This window comes from Malania oleifera, chromosome 6 (assembly GCF_029873635.1).
Source record: "Malania oleifera isolate guangnan ecotype guangnan chromosome 6, ASM2987363v1, whole genome shotgun sequence".
Classification (NCBI taxonomy): domain Eukaryota; kingdom Viridiplantae; phylum Streptophyta; class Magnoliopsida; order Santalales; family Ximeniaceae; genus Malania; species Malania oleifera.
Window position 1 is genome coordinate 31142429 of NC_080422.1, and position 21918 is coordinate 31164346.

Consider the following 21918-nt stretch of genomic DNA (forward strand, 5'->3'; position numbering starts at 1 on the left):
AGGACAACAACCAGCTTTGGAACTTTCAAAAATATGCCTAATTACCACGTGGCACGGGTTGTGCAGTGATAACTCTGATAGAGCTCTGTTCATGTAGGCACTTTCAAGAATCATATATATAGTCCTACTGCCCCACATGGTCCATTATTTCATCAGTGGCCCCATACACTTCTGCAAGCCAACTATCATGATACCCACACTGATTCACATGGGTGGTTGCACTGTACCTTAGTTAGCAACGGAACCGTGCCTCAAGCTATTTAAAGCTTAAGATAACTTGGAGTGTCTTGCAACTCTTTTAGTAACAAGCTGTGGTCCCAACTTATCATATATATAATTTACAATGAAAACATAGCAACCTGTGCAATTTTAGTAATTTCACAATCGTAATCTTGCAAATTCTTTCTTTCTGTCAGACAGTGGTGTTAACCGGCACAAACGCTCTTGGTTCACCCCTTATTTTACATATAAAGCTCAGTGATTAACTAGCACCTATTTTACACATTTGTAGATAACAGAATGGATTCTAGTTCTTATAGTTCATTTACAAATATAACAGTTCAGTATGTTCCACTTCATATCATGTGTCACGCTTGATTCGTCAAAATTCGCTATAAATAGTATTTAACTCGAAAAGTAACATTTGGACCGCAAACATGGGCATCTAATCGTTCCTACTTTAGTTTTTAAATCAAATAAAGTAGTTTTGGAAATTTTGGAGTTCATATACCAAACCCTTATTTTAGCCAAAAATCGTAAAATCGTAAGAAACAACATTTATACCCGGTAATCCTTTGCAAATAAGTAGTCAAAACATGCATAAATACATAGGCTAACTTTCTAGCAGTTTAGTTTTTCTAAAAATACTGATGTAAACAAATCCCCTTACCTTAATCCCGAAAATTGAAACACGAACGAATCGCTCCAAAACAATGACACGGGATCCTCGAAACCTAAAAATCGAAGAACGATACTTCACTGCAATTTCGACTACTACATATACACTGAACCAAAAATGAAATCAGATCCTTACCTTGATTTTAGGGAAAATCCTGAAAATCCTAAAAACGACGATTTGATTCGCTATAACTATAGAGTTTCCTCCCTTAGTCCACACATAAAATTTCGATCATAGAAATAGATGATTAATGATGAAGGATCGTAGAGAGAGAGAGAGAGAGAGAGAGAGAGAGAGAGAGAGAGAGAGAGAGAACTCGCTGGTTCTAGAAAGAGAGCTTTTAGGTTTTCTTGCCCCTTAAGCAACCAAAAATGATATTTATAGGGCCTTTGACCAAGTCAACTTCGTCAACGAACCAGCCACGTAGTTCGTGGACAAAGCTCTACCTTCGTTGACGAACCCCATCTAGATATTTTCTTTGGTTTTGCTCGATATCTCTTCATTGACAACACTCTGAATTTCGGTGACGAAGAGCTAAAGGGACTTCGTCAACGAACACACTGCCTTCGTCGACAAACCCTACTATAATTCCCTTTTTACCCTTTTCTCTATTTATGTTCCTTATTTTATGGGTTCGGGTCTCTATAGGATGACCGAAACTCTTGGGTTCTTTCATTTTAATTGCGGTAATTAGGGTTAAAAACTCAATTAAACAATTTTAAAATCCCTAATTTGTCCCCCAACGGTAATTTTTGGGCAGACTCTATATACACCCTTCATTTGGAGAGATTAGAAAGGGATTAATATTTCGATTAACCATATATTCTCTCAAAATTTCTTTGTGCTTTTATTGCATATTATTTCAAAATCAAGCATACACTTAGACTCTCTCCTATTTTGCTAAGTTTTACATTGTTGGGAAATTGATATTTGCTTCGATAGACCTTAGGTTGAGCGATACTGATTGTGGATTTCAATTGAACCTAGGAATAAATTTTTAAATACCCAACTCACCCCCTCTTGAGGATACACCAATTCCAACAATTGGTATCAGAGTCTCGTGCCATTGACTTAAAACATTTTTGCTAAAGATCAGGATGACTCACTTTGGCGTATTCCCATTCAGAGAGGGACGATCACCTTACAGTCCTCCATTATTTTGTGATGTTAATTACACCGCCTTAAAATTTAGAATGAGCATATTTATAAAATCAATGGACTAGAAGGCTTGAAAAGTGATTGCTAAAGGAAGTGGTGCACAAATTTTTGAAAATGATTTTAACTTTATTAATTTTAATTGCATGCATATGCTATACTGCGCCTTATGGTCTAACATTTTTCTTGAGAGTATGGCTTGTAAAAGTGCATAGGAAATCTGGGATAAACTTTAACAGAAGTACGGAGAGACCCAGGGAAAGGAGACCACATCTCTAGAAGTGTCACGCTCAAATAATCAGAATGTGGTAAATCATGGGGTGATTGCATTAACAGAAAAAGAAGTATATGATTCTAACTCAAACTCAATTGATGATTCTTACATTAAATGCTGTGATATATCAAATGCTGAGTCATCTATTGAATATCATGATAATTTTGTTAATAATGCATACGATGATTTTCGTGAAAAATATTGCAATATATTGTATAATGAATCATCTGGTATTCCTTGTGATAAATTCGTTCACAAAGCATGCATTGATTTATATGATAGTTATAGAGATAAATCTTGTACTGAATCATGCAATAAGTCTAATGATAATGGCATGCCCTCTAACAAAGAACCATAATGTACTTTATCTAAAATGCATAAGTTTCTAGTTTAGATGCCGAAATAGAAAATAATTTTGAAGAACGAAAATAAGGAGGTGGCAAATCAATTGAATGATCTGAAAGAATATTATGCCACTCTTGAAAAGACAGAGATTAAGAAAGTTTAAAAAATTATCTGCTTGGAAGAAGTAATGGATGATTATTCTAGCATAACACCCAAAGCTAAAAATGAAATGAATAATCATGTTAAATCCTAGGTAATTAAAAAGAAAAATCTTTTCAAAAAGGATTCAGGCTCATCAAATAAAACCCACAATCATGCCTCATCAGGTAAAAACATATAAATAAGCATTATATATTCAATACCTGCTTATTTTGCAAAACAATGTGGCACATATGGTTTAATTGTTTACTTAGAAGTGCCCAAGGCTTAGATAAGAAAATGAAGTGGGAAATCATGAAATCAAACCCCATAGGACCCAAGGGAAAATTGAGTTAAATTAAAATTACCAAATTAGTTATTTTTTTTCCTTAAACCCTAGGATTAGATTTAGGGGTTAGTAATGACAATAGGTTTGGGAGGTGGTTTAGGTTCAAAATGTAGAAGCTTAGCATACACACATCCACTTCAAAATGGACAAAAGCATCAGTGTCTGGTTTATAATTCCTAATGGTTAACTTTCCTTTAAATATGAAAATTTAAAGTTAAGCATATTCTTGTCCATTGCACCAAATTGAGTTTTGGGAAATTCATCTTGTTTTGTATCATTTCTCTCTAAACTCATCTTGAAAGCCTCAAATGCCTAATAAAATATTTAGTCATCACTCTAGGCTTAAAACACTATTGATATTAAATGATTAATATATATTGAGTTCTTCTCATAAGACATCTTTCTATAATCAAGATTAGAGGCAACCACTAAGAGATTCAAGTTTTATTGATTAAATCAAAATATTCCCTTTGAACTTAAAATATAAAAATTCTCTAATTTTGGCTCTTTTCTTTCATAGGAAATCTTTACCATACCATCCTATTCCTTGGGGTGTATCCTTGTTCTAAATCGTGATAATGTCTTACGAATACTTTCTATTCACTAAAGAGGGGTGTTAAAAAATTCATATACCCATAAATACTCTTTGCCAAAATAGTTGGGACATATTCGCTAACACAAAAACATCTTAAATAATGTCCCGCTTCTCCAAAATACTCTTCCGAACTCAATAGAGATTAAATCTTTAAAAGTATTTATTCAAATTCTTTCATAAGCTCTCAAATTTTAATAAAATACTTTAGAGCTTCATATTTTTTTAATGAAGTTGAATGGAAAATATGATTGCTATAGGTTTTAATATATATGGAAATGCAAATGACTGAGAAACCTATGCATGAATCAATGTTGAGTGTTGTATTTCTCAGGAATCAATGTTGAAAAGTACTTATGTAGCATGGATCAAAGTCTGAAAGCATGGATCAAAGTCTGAAGATCATAAGAGCATGAGGATTAAAGAAGATCAAAATTAGGCTAATTGTCTAAATCAATGACTAAATATCAAGAGGGTTTAAAGAGATGAAAAGCTCATAGAAGTATGAAAGATCAGAGACTAGAAAGTTCAAAGCAAAGAAGAATCAAAAGGGTCTTTAGGACAAGTCTTTGTAAATACTTTAAGTTTATTCAAATATGAAGTTTTCATTTTGAAGCTCAATAGGCAAAGAGGCTTAGAGACCTTAAGATAAAACTTGGAACATGTTTTTAAAGTTAATCAAATCTATATTCCAAGATAATCTAAGCAAAAATGTGATAGAAATAAAAAAATAACTAGAAAAGAAAAACATTTAGTGGATAGACGACTGTTTGTTAATAGACAGATGACTGCCCAAATTAACAAGGCTAAAAACTTAAACACAGAAGCCTGACAGATGACTGCCAAGGCTTTGACAGATGATTGCCAGTGCAAAGTGAGAAGACTATGAATGTTTCACCAGACGACCGTCCACCTTCTATGTTATTGAAAACCTAAAAATTACACATGGACAGACGATTGTCATCATATGGATAGACGACTGCCACCTTATATTCTAGTGACAAACGACTGCCACTCAAGGGACAGACGACTGCCACATTTCTGTCTATGTTTTTACAGTTATATTAAATGGACGGACAACTGCCATAACTCTACAGTCGTCTACCTCACGACATTTTTCTGATTTCCAACGGATATAATTTTTGAAATTCAAATATTTGGAAACTCAAATAATTTTCATATTTGGAAACAACTCTGAGTATTCTTGGGGAATAAGCAAGGAAGTTTTCTACATCTATAAATACCCCCAAGACACATTGATTTCAACACACCAAGAGCATTAAGAAATCATATCTACTGTCTTACTCTCTTATTCTGAAATTCTAAAAGGCTTCAATTGCTCACATCCTTGCACGAAGTTAAGAGAAGTTTTGCTGATCATCTCACTAAGATTGTGCTTAAATTGCAGATTCTTTCATTTATTGGAAGAACTCTATGGTGATATAATTCTGGAGCTTCAATTTTGAATTTCATACTTTGAATTTACTTTGAAGTATATTAGTTGTGCTGTAATTGTTGTACTAACCAGCTCTTTGAGGAGCAAGTTCCTTGTACACATCTATTTTATTTTTATCTTGTAGATTGACGAATCCAAGGACTGTTTGGATCGTTGGCTAAGCAAGGGGATATTGCTTAGAGAGGAGGGCTCTAGCTTAGTTAAGGAGTGACCAAGTAAGGGTACATCGTTTGGAGAAGGCGGCTGTAGCCTATTTTGAAGGAATGACCGAACGAGGTGATATCGTTTGGAGAGGCGGGCACTAGCCTACTGAAGGAGTTTGTAAAGGTATTATTTCACCCGGTAAAGGAACAAGTTTAGTGAATCCTTTGGTAGTTTGCCAAAGGCGAGGAGTAGGTTGGGTATAAGCCGAACCTCGTAAAAATCTCCGTCTCAAATATAATACGCATATTTGGAAATCAAGTAAACTTAAAGTTTAATTTTGATTTGGGTTGCGTAAACCGAAATGGAGTACGTTGGTTAAACCATATCTTGCGGAAACCATACGAGAGTATGTTTCTTGGTTAAACACTCAAAGATAAATTAACTGAAATTTTATTTGAGTTTTGAATATTTGGAAAGAGTGATTGAATGTTGTATTGAACATCATATTAAGCAAATCCATATATACAGGGCTTGATTCAAATTTATATCTATGGCTGACAACAAAAGCTTTATTGTGTTTGTGAAAGGATTGTTGAATATTAAATTACATTCTTCACAAGGTTTTCAAATTCATAATCACAGGGCTTATATAAACAAACAAACAATCTCAAGATCTTATATTACCAAAGTGCTGAATACTTTATATCTTGGTTTGGTTGTTTGTTGTTTAACTTGAACTTGGAAAATAAATTGATTGTTTGGCTTGAAGATTGTGTTTAATTGCTTGGTTGTTTAATTGTGTTATTGATTGGATAAAAGAACTAAGTTCTTGATTGATTAAAGAATTAAACAAACAAGTCAAGAATTAGTTAAAAGAAATAAAAGAAGTTTAAGGTATCTTAAAAGGAATTAAAAGAAATTTTTAGAATCCAATTCACGCCCCCCCTCTTGGGAAGCTATTCCTAATTTCAACATGTATTAAGATTCATAAGAAAAGAGGCAGACATAGGCTTTTCACCTTATCGAATATTCATAGTGACTTTTTGGTCCAATAAGCCTAAAGCATTCATCGCCAAGATTAAATCATTAAAAATATTAAAACACTTGACTAAAAATTTGAAAATTCAAAAAGACATAAAATGAATAAGTGCATAACTCAGGGGGAGCGTTTACATTTCATGGCTATATGCTTTGAATGCTCTCATGATATTTATATCCATATGCCCTTATGACAAATGCATTGCAAATTACTATCCATAACATACTGATTGGTTAAATATATTTGATGGATAGCTTATTTTTTTATATGAACTATTGATTACTATTGGATTGCATGCTTGTATTTAAAGCCTCATGCATGGAGGATGCAGTGATGTGAATTGCATGCTGGTAGTGGAATTTAGGTTGTTGCATCCTTTATATGAATATTTTGTTGAGAATAACCATCTATTAGGTATAGGTTTTATGGGAAAATATCTGATTTACAGACGGCATGCTACCGAAATTTCAAAAAATTTTCCCAAAATAAAACCTTGTACATGGATGATTATGATAGAATTACAGTTCAATTTTTTTTTTTTTTTTGATGAGCGAAAACTAAATGAATATTAAATTTCATCCTTACATAATCATCGAGAATATTTAGGGGAGCTGAGCTCCATCCCTAGGAAAAGAGCTTAATGAACTCTTATGCATCATGCTTAGCTTTTGAATATTGAGGCTCTTTTTGAAAAACCCTGAATATCATATCCAGTCCTTAAAGCTTCATGATTAGATGTGGAATGCTCTTAGGGTTATGAATACTCTAGCAATGCCTTGATATCTATATTCCTGATGCATTTGTAGTCTCTAGGAAAGCTACACTGGTTGCATGTTTGAGATAAATTAATGTTTATCCAGTATATCTGCTCTAAGAAGTTTTAAAGTGATTCCTTATACTACATGACACACCTAGTAAAAACATACTTGATTAGTATAAGCATTTTATTGCATCTAAGCTTGAATTCAAATTGATAGGGAGGGCATCCAAAATAAAATTCCATCTTGAAATGCTCACCAACATTTACTGCTTAGATCTTTGTTGTAATTCACTATGGTACGTACTAAAATGTATTGACTTGATTGAAAATTTTTAGTTCAAATATGTTGTTTTGCCATAGTCATCCATGTTGCCATATGATCCTTGTTTTGAATTTTTTGATATATTTAGGATCTTTGTAGTTGATTTTTCTGGTTATTTTATGAATTGTGCTCAACTGGAAAATTGTTGCTTGCTTGCATGATCTTCAAAGCTTATTTTTCAGCAAGCATCCCCCAGTACTTCTTGACAATATTATAAGGGGGATATATATATATATATATATATATATATACATTTATTTATTTATTTATTTATACACACGCACACACACACACACACACACACACACACACACATATAAATATATATATTTATATACATATTTAAAATTTTATTTTTTTATTTAGCAAGAAGTGGTTTTACGTTAAACATATATTGTTTCTTGCATATGTGCTTAAATGATATATCTTTGTTAATCGACATTTATATGCCTATATACTATATGATAGAGGGGGAGAATTTTTCTAAACTTAAACGTTACAAAGGGGAAATTTTTTTTTTTGGGGGGGGGGGGGAAGTCATTGTTTTTTAAGCTAAGGTTTCTTTTAAAATGATCAAATATCTTTGCTTATCCTAGCCCTTTTGCTGATGACAAAAGGGGGAGAATTTGTGTGAGAAAAATGTTAAATCTTTCTATGACCAAAAGAGGGAGGGGTTTGTTGAGCAAAATGCATGTGTGACTATGCTTAATGCTGAAACTAAATGCATAATCATTTGTAATGTCTTCTTTATTGATATTCTTGTACTATATTGTCTTTATATTAAATTATGCATATTATTGGGGGAGCCTTTTTAGGCTAAACCCCATTTTGCTTTGATGCATTTGTCAACAACAAAAGGAAGAAATTGTTGACTTTTTGAGTCTGATCCCTAGTTTTGATCATGACAAATCACAAGTTACTTATGTGTGCACTCAGTATTTGAATACGTCTTTAATTCAAACACACACATAAGGCAAGGAAATGGAAGCCAGAAAGGACGTAAAGCACACATATTCCTGACATATTCTAAGAAGTTTTAGAAGAGCAAAGAAGAAGAAGAATTATTGTTTATTTTGTATAATGCATTTTGTTTCATTATTTGGTCTATAATATTGTGGTCTGTAATAACTACATCTCATGCATGATAGGTTTTTACCCAAAGGCCATATTCTGACCATAGGGAAATTAAATGACCATAGACAGATGGTCGACCGACCTTGGGTTTTTAGGCTTAATTAAAAAGCCTCAGTCGACCATTACCCTTAGACTTAAAATGCCATATCATTCACACGGGGTTGAAATAGCACATGAGGCCAATCAAGACCTAGCTTGAGTTTTGAAAGGGCTTTGGATGATTGAACTTAGAAGGTTAAAATGATTCGAGGGATTGAATGTGCAAAGAGTCAAAAAGTTGATTGAGGCCCAGGCGACTGAACCTAATTTGAACTAACTATCCACGGTCGACTGAACGCTCAAAGTAACTTTTCCCATTGTCCTCGGGCGACCAAACTTATAGTTCAAAATAGGCCCAGGCGACCGAATTGTGAAATTCGACAACCCAAATCATGGACCAGGTGCCCGAAGTCACAAACGAATGGAAAATCGCCTTGACTTCAGCCAACCGAACCCATGAACAGGCTTTTTTTTTTTTTGTTTTAGTGACCGACCCTAAGACCGAGCGACTGAACCTCTCGGGTTCCTTAATTTTAACCATGGTAATTAGGGTTAAAAACTCAATTAAACATTTTTAAAATCCCTAATTTGTCCCCCCAATGGTTTTTTTGGCTAGACTTTATATATACCCTTTCACTTGGAGAGATTAGAAAGGGATTAACATTTTGATTAGCCAGATTTTCTCTCTAAATTTATTTGTGCTTTTATTACATATTTTTTCAAAATCAAGCATACACTTAGACACTCTCTTATTTTTTATTGCAAAATTATTTTAAAATAAGATAGTTCTATTTGCTCATCCTCTTTATTTGCAAACTGACTGCAACTTGAAGAGTGTTTGGTTTTATTGTTGTGTGGCCATTCATACATTAGTTCTAAGCTAATACTCTCTCATACTCATACATTTTGAAAAACCCTTTTGAGAGTTAGCTTTGATATTTTTTTTCATATTATTTCATATTGATAAATTTTCGTTGGAAAAATCTCTTAATTGCTTGTGAGTCTTTTGGCATATTGATTGCAAGACTCAAGAGCTCTTCTTGTGCATATTGCTAAAATTAATTTTTGTAAACCATATCCAACATCTCTTATACTTTATCCTGAAAACATTTTGGAGATTTTATTGCACGCATTAGATCTGTTAGCTTTGGTGTATTCCCAAGAGGGGGGGGGGAGTGAAATGGGTATTTAAAATTTCTCTCCGAGGTTCAACTAATCTAGCAACAGTATTACTAAATGTAGGGTTTCTCTATGCAATTATAAATCTAATCATTCACAATAGTAAAATACAAACATTCATGTGCTAGAATTTAAAATGCGCAAATTAAAAGCACGCACAAGAAATGTTATCGGGGATTGGCCAAAGTGCTACATCCCTGCCTTGGCTCACCAGCACAAGGATTCAACTATAAGCTCACTTCACAAGTGGAGCGGCACCAGTTACAATCAGGTCAATTAGCAAGGCTGACCTCAACCTACACCTCTACCAGGATGGTGTACCTAGCTTTTCTAATCGGGTCTAGGCCAATCCGGGACTATTCAACAGAGCTAGTCTCCCTCTTCAGGCCCACGCCTAGAATACAACGAATAATAAATTTTTGTATAAACAGATGCTTCTTACACAAGCAGATATGTACCAATATAATCAACACACTATAGTATGATAGGAAATGATAAGCTCAATGTAGTCTTAATATCTACTCTAAAAAATGTATCCAAGTATAGAAATTAGTACGTGAGAGTGTATGAGTTAGGATCTTTGTGTTAAAAAAACAATGCTAATTGCAAAGTGTAGTAACAAAGACCTCAAGCACACTCGAGATATCTCAACAAATATTTTTCTCAAAATAAACCACAAGATATATTCAAAATCGGTTTGTAAAAATTATTTGATTGATAAAAATATCAATCAAAAGATACAATAAGAAAGATCTTCATCACACAACCAAATATTTCAAAATATATTTCTCAAAAAATAAGCACAAGAGATATTTGGAATTGGTTTGTAAAAATTATTTCACAAATAAAATGCAATATGAACTCTTGAGTATTGCAATCAAGATGCAAAACTGCCTACTTTCTTCCCATCAGAGTTAGCTACTCGATTGAATAGGTTGGCGGAGCTGTACATACAGAAGATAGTGATATTGCATGGAGTGCCTGTGTCCATCGTCTCTGATCGAGATCCATAGTTTACATCACAATTTTAGAGGAGTTTGCAGAGGACTATAGGGTCTCAACTGACATTTAGTATGACATTTCACCCTTAGACTGATGGACATACATAGAGGACCATACAAATGCTGGAGGATATGCTGTGGGCATGTGTATTGGATTTTGGTGGTAGTTGGATATGGTATATGCCACTGGTCAAGTTTGCTTATAATAACAACTATCAGGGCAGCATTGGGATGACACCATATGAGGCGTTATATGACAGGAGGTGTCAATCTCCATTATACTAGGATGAGATTAGGGAAAACAAGTTTTGGGGCTAGAGCTAGTACATCAGACTCATAATAAATTCAGACTTATTAGAGATAGAATCAGAGCACCACAAAGTTGATAGAAGAGTTATGCAAATACTGGCCGATGAGAGTTAAAGTTGGATGCACGAGATCATGTATTCTAGAAAGTGGCACCAATGAAATGGGTTATGAGATTTGGGAGGAAAGGTAAGTTGAGCCCTAGGTATATTGGGTCATTTGAGATTCTTGAGATAGTGGGTCTGATTGCCTATAGGTTAGCTTTACCACCGGTTCTATCTAGAATCCATGACATGTTCGACGTATCCATGTTGAGGAAATACGTCTCAGATTCCTCCCATATGATTAGTTATGAGGCACTAGAGCTTAGTGATTCCTTGTCATATGAAGAATTGCTAGTGCAGATTCTGGATCGAAAGGAACATAAATCGTGTACCAAGAAGATCCCACAAGTGAAAGTACTCTGGCGCAACATGCAGTAGAAGAAGTTTTATGGGAATTGGAAGAAAAGATGCATCAGAGAGATCCGTACCTATTCAGTGAGACCCAAAGGTGAGTTGGCTATTTTGTGTAATGATTTGTACAGTGTAGGATAGCTAATTATAGAAATTCTTTTGGTTTTGGTTATAAATGGTTATGGGAGAATTTTCTATTATGTAATTAATTATAATCTCCTAGGACCCTATTGTAACCATGGTATTCCTCTCCTACAAATGAGGGTCAATAATAAATTTGGGACGGGGCCGCTATGTGGTGGTCGTCAGCTCTTCTTAGAGTAAAAAATATTTTAGTGATTCCTAGGAAGGTGTGATAAGAGTAAGTTAGCAAATTTCGAGGACGAAATTTTTATAAGGAAGGGAGCACTCTCTCTCTCTCTCATCGTCTCTTTTTGCTTCTCTCTCCTTCGTTCAACTTTCTCTCTCCTTGATTTTATCAGCGATACATGCGCTAATTGAAAAATACAAAATATCCCCGGGTTCCAATCTCCGCCACCGACATTTTAACCGAAGTCGATTTGTCATAGGAGCGATGTAGGCACCACTCCTGCGGTAAGGTAAACTCTCACTTTCTCCTCAATTTCTCCTTAAATCTTTAGTCAAATTGATGATTGGACACTACCACGGGGTCCTAGCTCTGATCCTTATCATTTTAGTCAGAGCAGATTTTTAATTTGGGTTTCCTAGGCACCAATCCAAGGCTAGGGTATGATAGTAGAATTATATTCGTTAATTGCTTTTGAAGTTTAATTAGTATTGGGAGTGTGTGGGCTTAGGAAATGTTAAAATAATTGTAATTCTATGATGTAGTTCGCTGAATTGAGGATATGTGAATTTTAGGGTTTTGAACTTCAAACGTCGTGGGGCGTGGATTTAGAGTTGTTAACAGACCTCTCAGTGAGACTGGTAAGGGGAATTAAATCATGCCAGAAGTTATTGAAAATTAAAGGATTAAATCCAAGTATGACATGAAAATAATATATGTAAATTTGCTAACTTTTCGAGTATATATATGTGAAATGGTAGTTTTGGATATATTCAATATTTTACTGGATAATTATGATATGGTTAAATATTATTGGAAATCTGTGTGGCAAGAGAAATAATTTTGATTACTGAAAAATAAATCTACGAATATTTTATATGAGGGGATGGAGTTTATGTTGGGATATAAACATATATGATGATATGAGTAATATATTGACATGTTTGAGATAGATATGTTGAAATGAAATTTATACAAACATGTTTTTATCGGACATGATATAATAATATGTGATATACACAGTCATGATAGTTTTATACGGATAGATATGATGAACAGCCATGAGTTAAAGACGAGATATGTTACATATGGATACCCATATGCTCGGACCTGTTTATGAGAAATGAAAGCTTTTTGGAAAATAGATTTTTATGTGAAATGAGTGATGGAAATTAGAACCCGATTGATTAATGATATGAGAGCATGGTACCGTTGCTAGTGATTAAATTAGTGCAACCATACAGCTCGAGGAGCGTGTAGGTATTGGAAGTTGATTGGGCCTTTGGAGAGAGATTGACTACCCCTAGGTCCGAACCAGACTACAGTGGGGCAATCGTACTAGAGATGAAGTATTCCAACTTAGCCTGATAGGCCAACCAGGGTTAAGTCCCGCCTTCGGGCTGCATAACCTAGTCATGTGGGGTTATTACATGACGATGAGGTGGATGGGTCTCCTTATTATAGACGTGACACACTCATGTGATAGTACTTTGACATATATGATACTCTGCATAGTGAAATATTTATTAAGAACGATCATATTTTCAAAAAAAGTATATGGTTACAAATATACATATATGTTATGGATATGAGTACAGATTCCTATGATGCCTCAGTTAAATTAATATTTTGTTAAACATGATATGATACACTGAAACTTACTACCACACACTGATAATAATTTATTCCCACTTACTGAGAGGTGTCTCACCCTATAAATCCTTAATATTTCAGAAAATTCAGAACGTTAGGTGGGGCGAGCTTTGAGATAGAGGATACGTCGCTCTATAGTGCAGGGTATGTGAGTTTATTTTGAAAAACACAATTATGGGAGTATAAATCTTGAATTAGTGGTTGACTTATTTTGGGGGTTATGTGTATGTTTTGGAGACATGTAGTACTGTAGTGTTGTAAATAAAGTTTAAATGTGTTATGTTTTCCATTGCATAGATAAAGTACGTATGGGGACAGATGTATTCTCGGTACCCCATTTTGGGTCCAGGTTGACTCGGTTGTGCTTATTATTATTGTTATTATTATTACGGTATCAAAGGTAAATGGGTGAAAAAAAAATAGTGCGTCACACAAGACTCATTAATTGAAAGTTTATTTAAATTCTGAATTTTTGGAAGAGTGTTGGAAATTTACATTGTGTTTCATATTGAGAAATCAAGTTCACTAATACAGGGATTTTATCAGCTACATAGTTAAACTTTACTTTGAATTACTCAAGTGCTGAATCTTTGAAACATTGTTGAATTCATTCTATATTGTGAATTGTGTTTTGGTTATCTTGGTTGGATTGAATTAAATTGCTGAAAGGGATATTCAAATTGGTATGTTCATTCTTAAAGGTTTATAACTAAATCAATTTTTGCTGAACTTGTGATTGAAAATCAACTTTGTAGGTGTGGTTGCAGAACTTAAAACAAGTTGAGAAATATTCAATTAAAGAATGCATAAAAAAATTTAAAAAGCCCAATTCAACCCCTCCCCTCTTGGGAATACACCTTTCTTTTTAGTATTGTCTTAAGAGGTAGCTCCGCCTATAAGAAGTGGTGTAACAGGAGGCTCCGCATGAGTGAAGGAGTGTGTATAAGGTGGCTCTGTCTAGTTTAAGGAGTGGAATAGTGAAATCCTCAAGTGGGTTGTCTTGAGGCGAGGACGTAGACAAGGATAGCCGAATCTCGTAAAAATCTCATGTTTGCTTTCTCTTTCCCTACACTATTTAATTTTCCCGCACTTGTATGTTTTCATTTAATTTGTTGTGATTATTGTATATGTGTTAAATATTTGCATACTTAAACATTTGTGGGATTTGAGATTGGTTGAGAAACCCTAAACTTGAGTTATAGTGGTTATGTTTTGACAATAAGGTGTACACTTAACCTAAATTTTTAAAATATCCAACTCACCTCCCCCCTCTTGGGATTATACCAAAAATCATAATTTACTTTAAATTACTATACAAAATATATGCCCTATGACTATATTTGTAGGCAAAATATTATTTTAAAAATTATAAATTAAAATATTTCAAATATATATTGTAAAATCTTTTATTTTTACTGTCATATATTATTCTACCTCAAAAGTTGATTGTTGAATTTATTTGACTAGCTAAATTACTAAATATATATACTTTTATCATGCCACCATCAATTTAAGATAGCTTTTAAATGAAGCAAATAATTAATATATGTCTTAGTCCATACATTATTACATGGGTTTCCTTTTTGAAAAAGAAAAACTAATAAATATGTATTTTAAAATTATAAATTGATGAAAATTAATTCAAAGTCACTTAAACTATTTCCTTTTTAATGAATTCTTACAATACACTAATAAGTGTGCATACTTTTTATAATTATACCATTTATTTTTATAATATAATTGTACACATTTAGGGTGCATAATTTTTATTTTATTTTTCTTATTAAAATATTTAATGGCCAATAAGATTAGAGAATTGATTTTAAAATAATATGCACACAAAGTACATATTAGTGTGCATAATTTTTATTTTTTGTTTTTCAATTAAAACATTTAATGACCGATAAGATTAGCATGTGTGGCACCCTACATGCAGCCCCATTTATTATTTTAAATGGGATCTAAAGCCAAATTGTAAAATATTATTTTAAAAATTATAATTTAAAATATGCAGAATATAAATTGTAAAAGAATTTATTTTTTAGTCTATCTTATTTTACCTCAAATGGTAGTTGTTGAATTTATATGACTAAGTAACCTTTAATGAATTACTAAATATATATATTTTATCATGGTTCCACCAATTTAAAATAGCTTTTAAATAAAACAAATAATTCATATGCATGTTAGTTCCTTTTAAAAAATAAAAACTAATAAATTTTTGTCTTAAGATAAAACATGGTTGCTTGCTACAATTTAAGATTAATTATTAAAATTGCTGAAGGTTAAATTCAAAATATATTTTTCAATTATATATATATATATATATATATATATCTATCTATCTAGGATTGTCGATTGATATAATAATGTCACTGATTAGTAGATTGTATTTGATATTGGTGTGAGGTTGTGATTGGTAAAATTCAAAAGGTTTAAAATAAATGAGTTTCGCTTAGTAACTTTTAAAATAGCCAATTCACCCTCCCTCTTAGGATTACATCATTATTTTCAAAGGAGCTTTATTCAAAATCTAGATATGCTATGTTGTTTTACTAAAATGTATTCAATGTAGAAATGAAATAGATATAGAGGCATTCCTATATGAAAAATAATAAGAGAAATATTTAAACCAAAAAAAAAGAAAAAGAAAAAGAAAAATATAACACATAACAAATAATAGAAACTAACATCAAACTTTCATAGTAGTTACATATTATTGTATCTAAAATATGCTCATTTCTATAGTCAAATTTATAATTTAAAGGGTTGATTTCTTTTTGTTTTGGAGCCAACTACAAATTGGTTTTTTATTTTCAAAATTTTCATATTTTGCTTTATTAATTTATTGTGTAGACACTAATTCATTTTAATAAGACCCTTCACATTATTTTTCCTTTTTCTTTAAATAGTTTTAAAAAAAATTAAACATATATATATATAGCCTAACAAGGTTTAGAATATTGTTTTGATGATAACAAATCAAGTGTACTTAACATGTTTGTTTAAGTATCTACCAGGTCTTCAAAAAGAGCTTATGAGATCGAGTTCATATGTTTGAAGAAAATGGATGACTCAAGGCAAAGAGTCATGTTAGATGTCAAAGTATATTAAAGTTAGAAAGCTTCAAGTTGGATATAGAAAGCAAGCCAACGCAAGAAGACTTTGTTCTTAAGATAGAGTTATTATAGATATAAGTCTCATATGAGTACCAAATTCATTACTGATGCATTAAGCTCTTAAGAAAGTTTAAGTGACTTAAAGACCTTATTTCAAAATCATGGAAAGTGTTTTAAAGTCTTACTTATGTTTTCCCAAGATCCAAGTAAAGTTTTGAAATCAAAATTTCAAAAAAATACTTAAGCTGAAAGCAAGGCAGGCGGTCAATGAATCATTATCAGGTGACTGACATTTTTATAAGGTTTTTAAGGAAGCAAACAAAAAAGAGACAAGCGACTGACCCTTAAAGTTCAATCGACGGACCCAACACTGTGTTTTCAAAATACGTTGAACTTAAAAGGCTCATGCGACTTACATCGGGCATAGTTGACTAAAGTTTGTGTTTTAACTTTTAAACAACATTTGAAAAGTTTCCCAATTTTATTTCTTGAGCTCCAAACTTAGAGATTACTTGGGAAATATTGCAAGTAACTTAGGGAAAACGTAAGGTAACTTTACTACTCTATAAGAACTTGTTATTTTCACCAATTACATACAAGAAATCAAGCACATAAAAATTACAAATTCAAAGTTCTCCTATTGAAATATTTTTTGAAGTACTGTTATGTTTTTTCGGAAACAACCCATGGCTTTCTTATCTTTTCTATTAAGAATTTCAATTCAAATTAGAACCTTGGTGATATTCTATTGAGCTTCACTTTTCTATATTGATTATTGTTGAAGCATATTATTTTTCAATTGTACAAATTTGCTCCAACAGAGAGTTCTACTTGTACATATGAACCAAGTTTGTTCTTGTTTATTGTTTTCCTGACAATTTTGGATTGTTGGATCGTTGCCTAGAGAGAGGGGATTCTCTTTAGAGAGGCGAACTCCACCTTTGAGAGAGAGAGGTTGTAACTTCACCTAGTAATGAAGTTGGAAAGAAAAATCCTCACAGCATGTTGCTTAGGGCAAGGACGTAGGCTTCTAGTCGAACCTTGTAAAAAATTTGGTCTTCAGCTTTTCTTCCCTAATCTCCTTAATTTATTGCAAGGTTATAATCCGTGTGTATGTTTATTGAGAAATTATTGTATATTGGTTTTTGCTAAAAAAATATTTTGGTTCTTGCTTGAAATCAAGGAACATATTGGTTATCATTGGTTAGTTTGCCAAGTTCAAAGTAATTTTGAATACTGATTTTTGAATGTCATAGTTGAAGTTGATTTTTTTAAATTAGTTGAAAGAAAGTTGCAGGCTTTATAAAATCAACCTTCTGAAATTATCTTGAAATTGTCATCATTTATTGTTGAAGAAATTCTAATTCTAAATATTAAAGTTCTGAGATTCTTGATCAAGTTGATCTTTAACATCATTCATTCATAAAAGATTGAATTTGGATTGTTCAAAGGATTGTTGACTGAACTTGTAAAAAATTGTTGATCAATATTATTGTGTTTGTATGATTGCTGAAAATCAATTTGTTGGGTTAATACTTAAACTAAGGAATTTGTGAAACAAAATTACAAAGAAATTTTAAAACCCAATTCACACCCCTCTTGGGAGTAAATCTAAATTCTCAATTGGTATCAGAGCGTTGAGTTGTAGTAAATCTTAAACTAAAAGCTACATAAAGATCCCTATGGCACATCTAGGTGTATCTCCTTTTGGCAAGAGCCAATCCTCATCTAGACCACCTATATTTTGTGGTGTTAACTTCACCTTCTGGAAACAACGAATGAGAATCTATTTGCAAACCATGTATTGGAAAGCTTAGAAAGTAGTCACACATGGTGACCTCATCGACACCAAAAACGTAGATAACAAAGAAATACCTAAGGAAGAAAAAGCGATGACTGACAATGATCTAAAGATGTTGCAAATAAATTCTAGAGCAATGACTGCATTATATTATGCCCTTCAAGTCAATGAATTAAATAGGGTCATGAGATGTAAATCGGGTAAAAAAATATGGGATAAACTTGAAGTAACTTATGAAGGAACGATTGATGTAAGGGATAGTAGAATTGACATGCTCACCAGTGAGTATGAGGCATTTAGAATGAACCCTGAAGAAACCATCACTAGTATGTATACTAGGTTGACCTATATTATAAACTCTTTTAATGCATTAGAAAAAAATTATATGTTAACTGTATGAGATGCAGGCTAAGTAAGTAAAACAATGAGAATAAAATGTGATAAGGACAATGTTGCTTGTGTATGTTAAATGCAACCATGTAAAGGTACAATGGCTGAAAGCCGGGTTAGTAGATTCTAGCGCATTTTTATGTGAACTAACTGATGACAGCTAAAAGGAGTTGTGTTAGCAGATTCTAGCGCATTTCTATGTGGACTAACGAATGATGGCTAAAGAGCGGGTGTAGTACAAGGGAATGAAATGAAAATGTTATGAAATGAAATGACAAGGAATGACAATGTAATGAAATGAAATGTGAAATGTGAATGATAAAATGGGAAAGAGTCACTTAAAGTTAAACGAAATGCAAAGTTAAGTTATGAACAGGAATGGATGTGCATGAATGTATAATGACAGAAAAGAATGATGTATTATGATATTAAAAGTATGTACGTACATTGAACATGTTACAATTGGGCGAGGCGTACCTTTCGCCTGAGGGCTTGCTGAGTAAGGCGAGTGCACTAGTAACTACAGATGTGGCAGTAGCCACATAACGTACTAGGGCAGAGGGAACCTACTTGTATGGGCAGGTAGATTTCCCTATCCTTAGGGACTTTGTCGGTAAACTTTTGTATGAACTGTGTGAGTACGAGATCAATTTATCACTTGAGGGCTTACTGAGTAAGGTGAGTGCCCTAGTATGCTTTAGTTGTGACCTTTGGGTTGTCAGATGTATCAGAGCAGAGGGGTGCTACTTGTATGGGCGGGTAATCACCCCTATCCTTGGGAAATCTCGTGGGATAAATCTTTTGCATTTGTTAAGGATTTTCAAATGTTAAATATTATGTTATATATAAACTCATGTTGGCCACACATTGTTTTAATACATGGTTTCACCCTTTACTGAGATGTGTCTCACACGAACATGAATTTGTCTTTTTTTTAGGATTTCCTCGAGATCGAGCTTTGAGAGCTCGAGGTTTTAATAGCATTATGGGAAAATAGAAAAAGAAAGGGATATATTTCTATGTTAATTTTGGGATGCAAATATTTATGTTTTATGTCCTTATATTTTAAGTCTACGGAGAAAAGAAAGTTTGTGAACATACTGAAATGTTTTGGAGATATATGTAATTATGGAAATGCAGGTGTTAAAGGATATTACGGTCTATGGATAGAACTAGGAAACTCTGGTATTATTTGTATGATTGAGATTCATAGTTGTGTTTTCCGCTGCGTATGTATGGTTTAATTATGAAATATCAGGGATTTTATCAGGTATAACGCGTCGGACCTGGGTTTAAGGGTTCGGGGCATTACAGATGGTATCAGAGCAATATCCAGCCGGAAGTGTGATTAATTCCACATCGCCTGGATATGAAAATGTTAGAGTATTAGGTTAGAGATGATTTATACCAGAGTATAAGAAATAGTTAGGATAAGGATGCTAGATGGATATGTTAGATTAGGTGTTGTGAAGTAGGTATGGTGTAGGAAAGTATAGGATTTTGTCTTATAGCTTGGAGGCGGAAATCCCTTGGCGTACTTCTGTGATTTTTTGATTCATTTGAAAGTTTCTGAAAACCACGGTAAATCCATCGACGGTGATGTTTCTTAGCCGTGAGACTGGTCCTTATATGGAGAACTTGGTTGTGTATTGGATTTAAAGTATATAATTGGGTTGTTGAGATTATGGTGTGGGATATGGTAAATCATAGAATCATGGGAATGAAAGATCAGGTAAGAAATTTTGAGGACGAAATTTCTTACGGAGGGGAGAACGTAAAGACCCGAAAAAAAAATTAAAATGATTAAAATAATTAGAAAAAAAATAAAATAACAGATAAATAAATAAAAGGAATGGCGTGAGAAAAATAATAATAATTAAATAAATTAAATTAAATTAAGATAAATTAAATAATTAGTTATTAAATTAAGTATTTTTACATTTGATTTTAAAAAAAAACTAATTAGAATGATATATATAAGTAAGTTATTATAATATATATATATATATATATATATATATATATATAAATAAATGTAAAAGAAGAGATAAGAAGAGAAGAAAGAAAGAAAGAAGAAGAAAGAAGGAAGAAGAAGAAGTTTTAAGATGTTAGACACGCGCCCCCCCCCCTCCTGCAACATTCTACAAGCTCCAACCACTCCATCTGCCTCTCTCTCTTTCTCTCAATTTCTCGACGAGTTTGCGGTGGATCGGGAAACGGAAGGTGTCGTTGGATTCTTGGTTCTGTTGCAGACATTTCTATTGGAGCAGATTTTTCATAGGAACGGTTTAGGCACTACTTTTGGGGAAATGTAATTTTTTCTCATTTTCTCAATTTCGCTGTTAGTATGCAGTTGAATCGACGATCAAGCACCACCACGCTGTCCTAATCGTCGTTGTCGTCATTTTGGCGTAGGTAATTTTTCAATTGGGATTTTCTAAGCCCTACTCCAAAGGGAGAGTGAGATTTGAGAATTTGGTTAAATTTAAGGGTATTATTATTTATTTAGGAATTATGACCCTAGGAAATATTTAAATAATATTTTTTTCAAAATTAATTTATTCGAACTAAGAATTTAATTTCAGGGTCCAGGTGAGCGCCGCAGGTATTTTTCGGAGTCCCCGTTGGCGTAGTTCAAGAAACCAGGTAAGGGAAAAAATATATATTAAATTAGAATTTTTATGAATTTAATGAAAAAATAAATTGTGTTATATATACGTGTATATGTTTTAGTATGGGTAAAATGCCAATTGTTTAAATTATATTTTTTTTTTCGAGTTTAGGGCTGTTTATTAGACATGTATGTGTGAAAATGAACTGATGAAAGTGGAAAAATATTTTCAGAATATTTATTTAAGACGTGAAAGGTATTTTTAGTATATAAATATTAAATGTTGGTTGGCTTATTTTACAGGCAGTGTATGAATTTTATGGCTAAATTGTGTGGCATGAGTAAATAGAATGCTGTGTGCAAATATATGTTAAATGTATAAGATGCAGGCTAAGTAAGTAAAACAATGAGAATAAAATATGATATGGACAATGTTGCCTATGTATGTTAA